The sequence below is a fragment of the Tachyglossus aculeatus genome, chromosome 1 (genome assembly GCF_015852505.1).
Source record: "Tachyglossus aculeatus isolate mTacAcu1 chromosome 1, mTacAcu1.pri, whole genome shotgun sequence".
Lineage (NCBI taxonomy): Eukaryota > Metazoa > Chordata > Mammalia > Monotremata > Tachyglossidae > Tachyglossus > Tachyglossus aculeatus.
This window is the reverse complement of record NC_052066.1, coordinates 46,904,998-46,919,123: the sequence shown is the minus strand read 5'-3', so window position 1 is coordinate 46,919,123 and position 14,126 is coordinate 46,904,998. Positions and strand designations below refer to the sequence as shown.

The window sequence follows — 14,126 nt, the reverse complement described above, 5'->3', positions numbered from 1 at the left end:
AGCAGCAGCATGGGAGAGAGTTGAGGGCAGAGACTCAAGTTTACTGTGAGGAAGGAGGCATTGGTAAACCACTGCCATGTCTTTACCAAGAAAACTCTATGGATACACTACCAGAACGATTGCAGGCGGAGTTGGGGCTTTTTGGGAGAGATATGTCCACTGTGTCTCTATGGATTGGAGACAACTCAACAACAGCACCTGTATATATGTATATATGTTTGTACATATTTATTACTCTATTTATTTATTTATTTATTTATGTATTTTACTTGTACATATCTATTCTATTTATTTTATTTTGTTAGTATGTTTGGTTTTGTTCTCTGTCTCCCCCTTTTAGACTGTGAGCCCACTGTTGGGTAGGGACTGTCTCTATATGTTGCCAACTTGTACTTCCCAAGCGCTTAGTATGGTGCTCTGCACACAGTAAGTGCTCAATAAATACGATTGATTGATTGATTGAACATAAGACAAGACATTGTCTGTCTCCCCCTCTAAACTATAAATTGTATGAAGAGAATGTGTCTGTTGTATTGTTATATCAAACTCTCTCAAACTCTTAGTATGGTGCTCTGCACACAGTAAGTGCTCAATAAATAAGATTGACTAACTTTCTGACTGACTTGCAGTCTAGAGGATGAGCTTGGGTGGCCACCCATCATGATTTTTTTAAGTGTCAAAGAGAACCCAGTGGTGGTGTAGGAATCATATGGAAAAACCCTTGCTATAATCCCAGATTATGCTGCCACTAATGTTCATGGGAATCAGGCTGTAGGATAGCCCAGTGATCAAGCAGAGGAAAGGAGAGGGTGGAAATCTTTCTCCAATTTGCTCTCCTTCTTGACTTGATTCACATATTGCTTTGGTCACTTATAATGAAAAAGTCCAACTCTAATTCCCACTTCCTTAACCAAACTGTGATTAACTTTAAACTGTGTTATGCTAATAGCTAAGTGTGTGTGACTTTCTTGGTATTTTAAATGCTTAAAAATTCTTCTCACTGGCAGATTTCCTAATCTTACACAGCTCTCTGTGAAATCTATCTTTCTGCTAATAGGCCTGTTGAGATATTCTATTCCACTGAAAATTAGCTGTAGTCAGCTTCCGTGGAAAATCTCCAGCAGATTTGCTGGAGGTAAAGCCAGCTGCCCACTTCTCTGTTGTGAATTGAAGTGAACAAGCTGCCTTCATAGACTACCATGGCATACTTTGTTATGCTTGTGAATTCTGGAAAGCTAATTGATGGGAAATCTACCCAGCAAATCGGATGGTGTGCTTAGCTGGATCAAGGCCAAGCCCCTTTGTCAGAAAAAATCCTGCTGATAAGTTAATGTAGAAGTGGCTTCTGAGTTAAATTAAATCTAGATGTAAAAGACTCACACATGTGAAATTCTTGGATAAGAACTTTGCCTTTCCCCTTCAAAATTAAAATCCTACCTCATCCAAGAAGACTTTACAGCTCCTTGTGGTCAGAAAACGTGTCTACCTTCTCTGTTGTATTGTACTCTCCCAAGGCTCCTTCACTTCTCTGCTGTGTGACCTTGGGCAAATTACTTAACTTCTATGTGCCTCAGTTACCTCATCTGTAAAATGAGATGTGCGAAAGACTGTGAGCCCCACATGGGACAATTTGATTACCTTGTATCAACCCCAGCCCTTAAAACAGTGCTTGGCACATAGTAAGTGCTTAACAAATACCATTATTATTATTATTATTATTATTATTTTATTTATTTTAGTTATTTATTTTATTATTATTCCAGTGATTTGCACTGTAAGTGCCAGGCACTGCACTAAGAGCTGGGGTGAATACAAATGAGTCTGGTTGGACATAGTCCCTGTCCCACGTGGGGCTCACAGCCTCAATCCCCATTTTAGAAATGTAGTAAATGAGGCCCAGAAAAGTGAAGTGACTTGCCCAAAGTCACACAGCAGACAAGTGGCGGAGTCAGGATTAGAACCCATGACCTTCTGACTCCAAGACCGATGCTGTATCCACTCTGCCATGCTGCTTCCTGTATGAGTGATTGATCGATGTTCAGTTATTATCTCACCCTACCCCATAGCCTGCTCACTCTTTCCACAAGTCATGAACCTCAAACACTTAACTTTACGTGAAGTTGTATGCATTTCAAAATATTTATTTATGTCGAGCAGACCTCCCTTGTACTCTTGATTTGCTGTACTGTTACTCTTGTCTGTCTGGTCTGCTACATATTCACATGCATCCCCCGATGGTGTATATTATATGCTGCCTGTGTTGTGGCAATGCATATAGAAAACAACATGCAAATGATTATGGATGCTTTGCTGCCTAAGAGTCTGAAGAAAACTGACATTAAATAGCATGCATCTGGGAAAAGTTACACAACTAAATCTTTTCGTTATTAATGCAGAACTATAAGGGATCACTTAGTTCTGGTTCCTATGCAGTACGTTGTCCGATGAAGATGGACAAAGAAGCGGGAGACAAAATTGAGAGGGCTTCCATGTCCCCTTGGGGATATAACAGAATGTGAAACTCCAGCCCAAATGAAATGTTTCAGAGCGGTAGTGCTGCCCAAACCTCTTTATAATAATAATTTTGGTATTTGTTAAGCACTTACTATGTGCATAGCACTGTTCTAAGCACTGGGAAGGATACAAGGTGATCAAGTTGTCCCACGTGGGGCTCACAGTCTTACTCCCCATTTTAGAGATGAGGCCCAGAGAAGTGAAGCGGCTTGCCCAAAGTCACACAGCTGACAATGGGAGGAGCCGGGATTTGAACCCATGACCTCTGACTCCCAAGCCCGGGCTCTTTTCCACTGATCCACGCTGCTTCTCTATGTGGCTGTGGAAGCTCCTTTCGGCAGGGAATGAGAGGCAGGGAATCTCCAAAATGGGGATTAAGACTGTGATCCCTATGTGGGACAGGGACTGTGTCCAACCTGATTATCTTGTATCTGTGCCAGAGCTATGTTCTGTGCCTGACACATAGTATGCACTTAATAAATACCAGAAAAATATGTCTTGAATGACGTTTGCGCTTCCCAACTGATTATTAGACTGTGAGCTCATTGTAGGCAGAGAATGCCAGAAATTCATCAAGGGTTTTAAAGCTGGGAATGTGTCTGTTTATTGTTATATTGTACTCTCCCAAATCCTTAGTACAGTGCTTTGCACAAAGTAAGTGTTCAATAAATACGAGGGAACGAATGAATGAATGTATCTGTTATATTCTTGTCTTGTACTCTCCCAAGTGCATAGTACAGTAAGCGCTCAATAAATATGATTGATTGATTAATGCTACATTAATAAATTACACTCAGCAGGTGCTTAATAAATGGTATTACTGCTACTACTGCTATTACTAATACCCCAGGAGTCACATCTGATTTCTCAATTAGTTATTTAGCATCTCCTCTAAGGCAATAATAATAATACTAGTTATTTAAATAATAATTGCAGTATTTCTTAAATGCTTACTAAGTGCCGAGCACCACATTAAACACATGATAATCAGATACCACATGGGGCTTATAATCTAAATCTGCCAAGCTAGCTGTCTTCCTCCCTTCAAAGCCCTACTGAGAGTTCACCTCCTCCAAGAGGCCTTCCCAGACTGAGCCCCCTTTTTCCTCTCCTCCTCCCCATCCCCCCCGCCCTACCTCCTTCCCCTCCCCACAGCACCTGTATATATGTTTGTACAGATCTATTGCTCTATTTATTTTACTTGACCATATTTGCTATTCTATTTATTTTGTTAATGATGTGCATTTAGCTTTAATTCTATTTGTTCTGATGACTTGACACCTGTCCACATGTTTTGTTTTGTTGTCCGTCTCCCCCTGCTAGACTGTGAGCCCGTTGTTGGGTAGGGACCGTCTCTATATGTTGCCAACTTGTACTTCCCAAGTGCTTAGTACAGTGTTCTGCACACAGTAAGCGCTCAATAAATACAATTGAATGAATGGATGAATAAATAGGAGGGAGAACAGGTCTTGAATCCCCATTTTGCCGATGAGGGAACTAAGGCACAGGTAACTGAAGTGTCTTGCCCAAGGTTCACACTAGGTAAGTGGCAGAGCTGGTATTAGACAGGTCCTCTGACTCCCAAGCCCATGGTCTTTCCAGTAGGCCATGTTACTTCTAACACACTTTACATCTTTTAATATTTTTAAGTCCTGAAATTTCTCTTTTAATATTCTACTGTATTCAAAAAAGTTTTATTTTAAGAATATTTTATTCATTTAATCAATTATATGTACTGAGTGCTTCCCATGTGCTGAGCACTGTACTAAGCATTTATTATTTATTCTTTCCAAATCTCCAGATAATTAGGTACAGTAAGTTGAAGGGGCAGTATAAACCATAGAACAGTATTTAAAATGCCTCCAACATATTTTTCATTCATTCATACATTCAATCATATTTATTGAGCACCTACTATGTGCAGAGCACTGTACTAAGCGCTTGGAAAGCGTGGCTTAATGGAAGGAGCCTGGGCTTTGGTGTCAGAGGTTATGGGTTCAAATCTCAGCTCTGCCACTTAGCTGTGTGACTTTAGGCAAATCACTTCACTTCTCTGGGACTCAGTTCCCTCATCTGTAAAATGGGGATTAAGACTGTGAGCCCCAGATGGGACAACCTGATTACCTTGTATCTACCCCAGTGCTTAGAACAGTGCTTGGCACATAGTAAGCACTTACAAAATATCAACATTATTATTATTAATATTATTATTATTATTATTATTACAATTCAGTAATAGAGACAATCCCTGCCCACACCGGATTTACAGTCTAGAAGATAATTATAGTATTTGTTAAGAGTTTACTATGTGCCAAGAACTGTTCTAAGTGCTGGGGTAGGTACAAGAGAAGCAGCGTGGCTTAGAGGAAAGAGCAGGGGCTTGGGAGTCAGAGGCCATGGGTTCTAATCCTGGCTCTGTCACTTGTCAGCTGTGTGATCTTTGGCAAGTCACTTAATTTCTCTGTGCCTCAGTTACCTCATCTGTAAAATGAGGATGAAGACAGTGAGCCCCATGTAGGACAACCTGATTACCTTGTATCTACCCCAGCACTTAGAACAGTGCTTGGCACAGAGTAAGTGCGAAACAAATACCAACATTATTATACAAGGTAATCGGGTTGTCCCACATAATAATAATAATGATGTTGGCATTTGTTAAGCACTTACTATGGGTCAAGCACTGTTCTAAGCACTGGGGGGGGGAATACAAGGTGATCAGGTTGTCCCCCATGGGGCTCACAGGCTTAATTCCCATTTTACAGATGAGGTAACTGAGGCTCAGAGAAGTCAAGTGATTTGCCCAAAGTTACACAGCTGACAAGTGGTGGAGCCGGGATTAGAACCCATGACCTCTGATTCCCAAGCCCGGGCTCTTTCCACTGAGCCACACAGTCTTAATCCCCATTTTACAGATGAGATAACTGAGGCACAGAGAAGTTAAGTTGCTTGCCCAAGGTCACATAAGAGAAGCAGCGTGGCTCAGTGGAAAGAGCCCAGGCTTTGGAGTCAGAGGTCATAGGTTCAAATCCCAGCTTCACCAATGTCAGCTGTGTGACTTTGGGCAAGTCACTTAACTTCTCTGGGCCTCAATTCCCTCTTCTGTAAAATGGGGATTAAGATTGTGAGCCCCCCTGTGGGATAACCTGATCACTTTGTAACTTCCCCAGCACTTAGAACAGTGCTTTGCACATAGTAAGCACTTAATAAATGCCATCATCATCATTATTATTATTACATAGCAGACAAATAGCGGAGCCGGGACTTGAACCCATGTCCTCTGACACCAAAACCCCTGCTCTTTCCACTAAACCACACTGCTTATTCAGCTAATAGAATGATTTTATACTGAAAAAAAAAACACAGATGTAACATTTTAGACTGAGTTCATTCTTGATCTGAGAGTGACTGCAGCCTGTATGGTCCTTGTGGGCAGGGAACCTGTCTACATCTCTGTTACATAGTACAGTCTCAAGTGCTTAGTAAAGAAGCTCAGAGAAGTAGTGCTCAGAGAAGCAGCATGGCTCAGTGGAAAGAGCCCGGGCTTTGGAGTCAGAGATCATGGGTTCAAATCCCGGCTCCGCCAACTGTCAGCTGTGTGACTTTGGGCAAGTCATTTCACTTCTCTGGGCCTCAGTTCCCTCATCTGGAAAATGGGGATTAAAACTGTGAGCCCCCTGGGGGACAATCTGATCACCTTGTAACCTTCCCAGTGCTTAGAACAGTGCTTTGCACATAGTAAGCGCTTAATAAAATGCCATTTAAAAAAAAGTGCTCTGCACCCAGGAAGTGCTCAATAAATTACCATTGAGCAATTATACTTTGGACTTGTAGACTTTTCCTATGGAGGATGGGTGTGTGAGAGGTAAATAATAATAATAATAATAGCGATTATAATAATACCAATAATAACAACAACAAATTAACATTTTTGTTAATAACAATAATAACAATCATTATTACTATTACTGTGGTATTTATTTAGCACATAGTTTAGCCAGTCCAAGTCTCTTGGTGGGCTCTTACTCTTGTTCTTACTCCTGGCTCTTTTTTTGCTAATGCCTTCCGCTCCCTGCTAATGATCCAACTGACGGGATGATTCCCGCGGTCAGCCTGCCTGTCCCATTTAATCCTTGGCCTCACTAGCTAGCAAATAAAACTTTCTGTACCTTTCTGTTACTGGTAGGGATAATATGCTGCTGTGGGTGGGGTCTCCTGTCAGGGATTCAAAGCACTTAGAACAGTGCTTTGCACATAGTAAGCGCTTAATAAATGCCATCATTATTATTATTATTAAATAATAACAGCAGTTTTAACATATTAGGATTGGGTTAATTCCTTGAAATATCAGCACATACTCTTGATGGTCAAGATTGCATTTAATTGAGGCTAGTTGATTGAGCAGTGTTTTTCAAATCAGGGTCCTAGGTTATCTAATGGTGTATCCCAACTTGCATGACAGGTGGACCCAGTCCTTCTAAATAAATGATAGAAATGTTTGTTTTCATAAGGGAAAAAAAATAGAGGGGCATATTTTGTTTATTCATTTGCCTAAACAACTTTTGGTTGGTGTACTGCTGAACTTTGCAGAGCATCATCATCATCATCACCATCATCATCATCATATCACCACTAGCATTTATTGAGTTTTTACAGTGCAGAGCACTATAATAATAACCATAATAATTTTGGTATTTGTTATGTGCTTACTATGTGCAAAGCACCGTTCTAAGCGCTGGGGAGGGTACAAGCTGATCAGATTGTCCCATGTGGGGCTCACAATCTTAATTCTCATTTTAAAGATGAGGTAACTGAGGCACAGAGAAGTTAAGTAACTTGCCCAAAGTCACACAGCTGACAAGCGGCAGAGCCAGGATTTGAACCCATGACCTCTGACTCCCAAGCCCATGCTCTTTCCACTGAGCCACGCTACTTCTAGGACTACAGTAAAACAGAGTTGGTAGAAATGTTCCCTACCCAAAACAAGCTTACTGCCTAGAGAGGGAGACAGACATTAATATAAATAAATAATGTATAATATATAATTTATAGTTATTCATTCATTCAATCGTATTGATTGAGCACTTACTGTGTGCAGAGCACTGTACTAAGTGCTTGGGAAGTACAAGTTGGCAACATATAAAGACGGTCCCTACCCAACAGCGGGCTCACAGTCTAGAAAGGTGCTGTGGGGTTGAGAGTGGAGCATGTAAGAAATGCCCAAAGGTCACAGATCCACATGCATAGAAGACACGGAAGGGAGAGGGAGATGGTGAAAAGAGAGCTTAACTGGGAAAACCCTCTTGGAGGAGATGTGACCTGAATAAGGCTTTGAAGATGGGGAGAGTGGTGATCTGCCATATGAGCCCACTGTTGGGTAGGGACCGTCTCTATATGTTGCCAACTTGTACTTCCCAAGCGCTTAGTACAGTGCTCTGCACACAGTAAGCCCTCAATAAATACGACTGATTGATACGGAGGTGGAGGAAGTCAGAGGCGAGGGTCAGGGGAGGCATGGGAAAGGGATTGGCAACAAGATAGATGACATGGGCACACAGCAAGTAAGCTGGCACTAGGGGAGCAAAATGTGCAGGCTGGGCAGTAGTAGAAGATAATTGTGAGGTTAGGTAGGAGTGGGGCAAGCTGTTTGAGTGCTTTAAAGTCAAGAAGCTGCATGGCATAGTGGATAGAGCATGGGCTTGGAAGTCAGAAGGTCATGGGTTCTAATCCCGACTCCACCCCTTGTCTGCTCTGTGACCTTGGCAAGTCACTTCACTCCTCTGGACCTCAGTTATCTCATCTGTCCAAAGGGAATTAAGACTGTGAGCCCCATGTGGGACAGGGACTGTGTCCAATCTGATCACCATGTATCATGCCTGGAACATAGTAAGCGTTTCACAAATACCATTATTAAATTTCTGTTTGATGTAGAAGGTGGATGGGCAACCTTTGGAGGTCCTTGAGTAGTGGGGAGACATAGACCAAATTAATTTCTGTATAGAAAAATGATCCAGGCAGCAGAGTGAACTGTGGATTGAAGTGGGGAAAGACACTAGGCACGGAAGTCAGCAAGGAGGCAGATGCCATAGTCAAGTCAGGGTCGGACTCACAACCTGATTACCTTGTATCTACCCCAGCACTAAGAACAGTGCTTGGCACATAGTGAGCACTTAACAAATACCATCATTATTATTTTTATAAGTGATTGGATCAGCATAGCAGCAGTTTGGAAGGAGAGGAAAGGGTGGATTTTAGCAATGTGGTGAAGGTAGAACTGACAGGCTGTGATGACAGATTGTATATGTGGGTTGAATGAGAGTGATGAATCAAGGGCAACTCCAAGGTTATGGACTTGTGAGATAGGGAGGTGAGTGGCGTTGTCAACAGTGATGGGAAAGAAAGAAGAAGGACAGGGTTTGGGTGGGGAGATAATAAGTTCTATTTTGGTCATGTTTAGTTTGAGATGGTGGGGCATCCAGGAAGACATATCCTGAAGGTAGGAGGAAATGTGAGACTACAAAGAAGGAGAGGGGTCACAGTTGGAGACGCAGATTTTGGAATCATAGGCATAGAGCTTAGTACAGTGTCTAGCACATAGTAAGCACTTAACAAATACTATAGTATTCAATTACCTACTCTGTAAAATGGGGATTAAGACTGTGAGCCCCGCGTGGGACACCCTGATCACCTTGTAAATTCCCCAGCGCTTAGAACAGTGCTTTGCACATAGTAAGTGCTTAATAAATGCCATCATTATTATTATTATTATAGTAATTATTGTTATTAGAGATAGTAGTTGAAGCCATGGGAGTGAATCAGTTCTCCAGGGGAGTGGATGTAGATGGAGAATAGACGGGAAGCTAGAACTGGGGGACCTTGAGGGACCCCATTGTCAGAGAGTGAGAGGCAGAAGAGAGGCAGAACCTGCAAAAGAGACTGAGAAAGAGTGGTCAGAGAGGTAGGAGAACCAGGAGAGGACAGTGTTAGTGAGGAGAAGACTGGATGAAGAATTCATCCTTCCTCTCCATCCAAATTGCTACCATTGCTATCTGTCTCCCCCCTTCTAGACTGTGAGCCTGTTGTGGGCAGGGATTGTTTCTGTTGCTGAATTGTACTTTCCAAGTTCTTAGTACAGTGCTCTGCACACAGTAAGCACTCAATAAATACGATTGAATGAATGAATGAATGAAATAAAATACAATATGATGCAAAATATTTATAAGTACTGTGAGGCAGCGTGAATATGATGAGCTGAAAGTGCGTAGTGCATAGGCAATACAAAATTGAGAGGAAGTAGGGGAAATGAGGGCTTAGTCATCGACAACCTCTTGGAGATGTGATTTTAACAAAGGATTTTAAAGCGGGGAGTGTTGTGGTCTGCCCACTCTGGTGTAGGACTGTAGATCACTAGAATGGTTTTAACAAACAAAAGGTTAAAATCAATTGCTATAAACCTAAACCAGGGTCAGGGAATTGGACTTAGTCTTGGCTCAGCCACTGATAATAACAATAATAATGGTGGTATTTGTTAAGCACTTACTATGTGCAAAGCACTGTTCTAAGCACTGGGGGGCTACAAGGTGATCAGGTTGTCCCACTTGGGGCTCTCAGTCTTAATCCCCATTTTACAGATGAGGTAACTGATGCACAGAGAAGTTAAGTGGTTTTCCCAATGTCTCACCGCTGACAAGTGGCTGAGCCAGGATTCAAACCCATGACCTCTGACTCCCAAGCCCTCACTCTTTCCACTGAGCCATGTAATGACTTGATCATCAACAGAATTTATGACATGATCCATGAGAATACTTTGAAGCCAGGGTCTTTGGTCTTTTGCTTTAGTCACACACTTGTAAGTGCTTAGTACAGTCTGTTGCTCACAGTAAGCACTGACCATCACTGAATGATTAACGGGAAAGTAAGAAATAGCCATTCAGTGGCTGTGAGTTGCCTCTCTGCTCTACCACAGACTAGCTATCTTAAAATTCTTCAGTTCCAGAGATAGTTGGCATATTTTGATTTATGAAATCTAAATCAGGTGATATCTGTCAAGATGACATGATGATAATAATAATAATAAATATACTATTGCTACTAGTAGTATAGTAGTAATATATATGTATATAGATATACATATATATAGATATAGATATATAGTTATAGATATATACTACTAGTAGTATATTGAGAAGCAGCATGGCTCAGTGGAAAGAACATGGGCTTTGGAGTCAAAGGTCAGGGGTTCAAATCCTGGCTCCACCAACTGTCAGTTGTGTGACTTTGGGCAAGTCACTTCACTTCTCTGTGCCTCGTTACCTCATCTGGAAAATGGGGATTAAAACTGTGAGCCCCCTGGGGGACAATCTGATCACCTTGTAACCTTTCCAGTGCTTAGAACAGTGCTTTGCACATAGTAAGCTCTTAACAAATACCATCATTATTTATTATTATTATTATTACTAATAACTGTGGTATTTGTTAAGCACTCCCTATATGCCAAGCGCTCTACTAAGCACTGGAGTAGATAAAAAATAATCAGGTCCCACATGAGGTTCGCAGTCTAAGTAAGAGGGAGAACAGGTATTGAATGCCTATTTTGCCAATGACAAAACTGAGGCACAGAGAAATGAAGTGACTTGACCAAGGTCACACAGCAGGTATGTGGCAGAGCTAGGATTAGAACCCCGGTTCTCCAAATCCCAGGTCCAAGTTATTTCCAGTAGGCCATGCTGCTTCTCTGATAAAAAGGCACTCTTTAATGGCTAGGTCACCCACTATTCCAAGCAGAAAGCAGCACCAGGGAAAGGGGAAGCTGGACTTTCCATTTAGCTCTGGAGGAAGGAACCCAGGCAGGACTCTCTGAGTGGGGTTTGGAAAGCTGTCACTGCTGCCACTGCAGGTGCCGCAACCACTGCCATGCCCGGGTTAGAATCCCTGTCCGCATTTCTGGAGCCTTCCTAAACAGAGAGGAGGTAGAGGAAAAAGGGAAGCCGCTCTGTCCAGACTCACACGTGGCTGGGAGAGTCCTAGCTCTCACCCCTACTGCAGAGGCCTCTCCATTCACCTCTGAGGCTCCACTCCCAAGAGGAGGGACAGAGCTGCTTCATGTTTTCCTCTGCCTCCTCCCATCACTGCCGGTACTGTAGATGTGCCCAGGGACAGGCCCCAGGCCGGCACCAGATTGCACCAGACTGTAAAATAGGAGGATGCGCTCGGTTGGGTCGTAGTTCAACCCCTTCACCTCGAGATTGGTAGAACTGACAAATTTGTAAGCCAAACAAATGCCTTTTATGCAAATCTCACCCCCCACTATGGACCCAATTATTTAGCCACTCTAGTTATTCACCTGAAAACCATTAGTCCACAGAAACCGAATGGTGAATAGAAATTTACTTAGCCTCAACATTGTGGTTTAGTTCTTTGTCGGGAGAGAAAATATTGTCACCTACCACTCCAGGATATTGAGATGGTTAATAAGATAATGACTTGCAAAATGCTTTAAGCCTACTGGAATGAAGGGTCTACATAAATGCAAGGTATTATTATTTCTAGCTGCCAGGTGACTGAACACAGGTGTTCAGTCTTCCTCCTGAGTATTTCCTCGCAGAACCAACATGAGACAAATTTCTTTTCTTTTACCTTATGAGAATGAACATTCCATTCACTCTTTTTTCAGGTTGTTTTGTTTTTATTTTTTCAGAAGATTGTTCACTTCTAGGGACAGCTGAGAGCTAGACTCCTTGGGCATCCCCTCCCTCTGCACCCTCCTTCTTTCCCCTCCCCTTTTCTCCCAGGGGCTTTCTTCCTCTTGCATTTGTTGATGCTTTTGCCAAGCTCTTTCCCTGGTGAAAAAAGGCAACCCCTATAATTTAATGTCTCCTTGTCAGCTCTAAATGCTCATGGCTACATCTACTTTGCTGCTCAGATATTTTGTGACTGTTTTTCCTTTAATTAGAGGAAAATGCCATCATTACTAATTCACTTCAGAGCTGGATTAACTTCCACATGTTAAGGAGAAGAAGAATGTGATTGCATAAAGCAAGTCTTTTCAGCCCCCAAAGTGCAAGAAAGTGGCATGGAAAAGTATTTCCCAACCAGTCTCCTTCTCCTGGGGAAACTGGTCGAGGCCAGTTCTGGTTGATACTTAGATAAGCACTTCAAATATGTTCTGATAAATCAAGGAAAAAGGGGAAAATTATTAATAATGAAGGAAAAAATAGAAAGAAGCTGAGAGAAACAAAGAGCATGTGAAAGAAGGAAAAGAAAAACCACCAACCCAAATTCGTAGGTTGGTTAACCAGTAAGAATAATTTTTCTCAGTGTTGTGCCCAGAGATAAACCTGAGGTTCTGAAGGAAGGTAAGAACAGTGAGGGAAGTTTAAAATATGGTTCATGCTATCCTCAAGTACAGTGTGTGGTAAGAGAAAAGAATGTCTGACTTTAGAGTCTCTGAAGAGTCCGATCTTCTGGTCCAGAGTCCCTTGAGTCCATTTCAATCTATTGTGAGGAGATGGAAACTCGGGAATGTCTAATATTGGATGTCCAGTTAGCCACAGATATTTAGATGTCATGGGAAAAGGAGTCAAGTGACCCCAAAATGGAGTTCCTTACATATATATATATATACCCCCTCTCAGGGTTGCTCCTGGAGAGGTTCCAGTACTCTACCAGTCTCGGCTATGGGAGGGAGAGTCAAGCAGAGGCCTACCCATCCATTCCTAGCTTGGGCCGTGGCTAGAGAGTGGAAGGCAATCTGCTACAAGTCAAAACTCACCTGTGCCGGGCAGCAGCGGCATGGGAAAGAGTCGAGGGTGGAGACTCAAGTTTACTGCGTGGAAGGAGGCAATGGTAAACCGTGTCCGTATTTTTACTAAGAAAACTCCATGGTTACACTACCAGAATGATTGCAGCTGGAGAGCAGGGCATACTTGGAGAGATGTATCCATGGTGTCGCTTTGGGTCAAAGTTGACTTGACAGTGTAACACAAGACATACATATACAGATCCCGTGATGCTTTTAAAATAAAAATTATTCACAAGGGCTAAAACATCTGTTGATGGAATTACCAACCTCTCTTTCCCAGAAGTCTACAATTATGGCATCATTTCTTCTCTTTCTCTCAGCCTCCGTATCCAGCCAAATGTTAAACCTTGCTGATTCTTCTTCCATAACAAGTTCCAGATCCAGGCTTTTTCTATTCTCAACTACCCTCCTAGTCCAAGCTCTAGTTCCTGATTTCCTTGCCTCTAAGATCTCTCCACTTCAGTCCATGCTCCACATTGCTGCATAAATCATCTTTTGGCAGGACCTCTCGAGCACGTATCTCTCCCCAACTCAAAAATCAAAATGTTTTATCCAGCGCCCTCTGCCTCAAACAGAAATAATTTGCCACTGGTTTCAAGTCTATATTAGCTCTCTCTCTCTTACAGATCAGTGTGGCTCAGTGGAAAGAGCACGGGCTTTGGAGTCAGAGGTCATGGATTCAAAACCCGGCTCTGCCAATCGTCAGCTGTGTGACTTTGGGCAAGCCACTTAACTTCTTTGTGTATCAGTTACCTCATCTGTAAAATGGGGATTAAGACTGTGAGCCCCCCAGGGACATCCTGATCACTTTGTA

General features: G+C 42.3%; 1 non-coding gene across 1 annotated transcript; it reads left to right on the top strand.

Moving 5' to 3' along the window:
• The first annotated feature begins 13,135 nt into the window (after positions 1-13,135).
• On the top strand, positions 13,136-13,272 carry LOC119938592. Its single transcript, XR_005454465.1, has one exon. It is a non-coding gene; the product is annotated as a small nucleolar RNA SNORA7 (small nucleolar RNA).
• Positions 13,273-14,126: the final 854 nt, after the last annotated feature.